Here is an 839-nt window from a genome sequence, read left to right as displayed (position 1 = left end):
TTTATTGATCGGTTTTCAGCTATTACCTTTATGCCTTTGTCTTATAAATCATTTGCTATTTTAAGTGTTAACCTGATAATTCTAGAAGAATGATTAGCCTTTAAATTTTTATTGTCATGATGGAAGTAATGCATGATTAAAAGACTCATTTCAAAATTATTTGATTTCATAAGTAGAATAAAGTTTTATGCAGACACATAATATAATACCAGCCTAATGAGAGTCTGAGATTGGCGTCCTTGGATTAAATGAACTGAGGGAAATGTCATGGTATTTATTTACTGTTTCTATATATGACTATTTGGCCTTGTAGGTTTTGTTAGTTACATGTAATGAAAAATTATTACTGTGAAGAAAATTTCTTAAAACGTTATGCTTGGGATTAAATAATTTCCAACTCATTTCGAGAAATACGCCATTCTGATGAAAATCTCGACGTCAAACGCGCTTCTTTCCTTTCCTTTGCAGTTCTGCTACAACGACCACCAGTGTCCACCGGGCCAAAAATGTTGCAGAGACGCCTGTTCCCCAAAGGAAAGTTTGTTTGGCCGTCTGAGTTATGCCAGCGACTGCATGGCCGCATGCCCACAAACTTTGGATCGACTGTTGAGGAACTGTGTGCTTGGCCACTTTATATCTTTCCTGTTTTTGCTGTTCTTTTCTTTATCATTTTCCCTGTGGACGCCAAGAATGCCCTTTGACCAATAAATTTCGATTGGAATTTTGTTTATCGTTTTGTTCCCCTTGGAATGGCTTATGTGAATCAAATAATGTCATACATATACCAATTTATGGAACATTTTCCAGTGGAACATGTGTACTCAGCCAGTTTCTGACCG

Source organism: Penaeus monodon, chromosome 34 (assembly GCF_015228065.2).
Source record: "Penaeus monodon isolate SGIC_2016 chromosome 34, NSTDA_Pmon_1, whole genome shotgun sequence".
In the NCBI taxonomy this organism is placed as follows: domain Eukaryota; kingdom Metazoa; phylum Arthropoda; class Malacostraca; order Decapoda; family Penaeidae; genus Penaeus; species Penaeus monodon.
Note: the sequence above shows the minus strand (reverse complement) of the source record.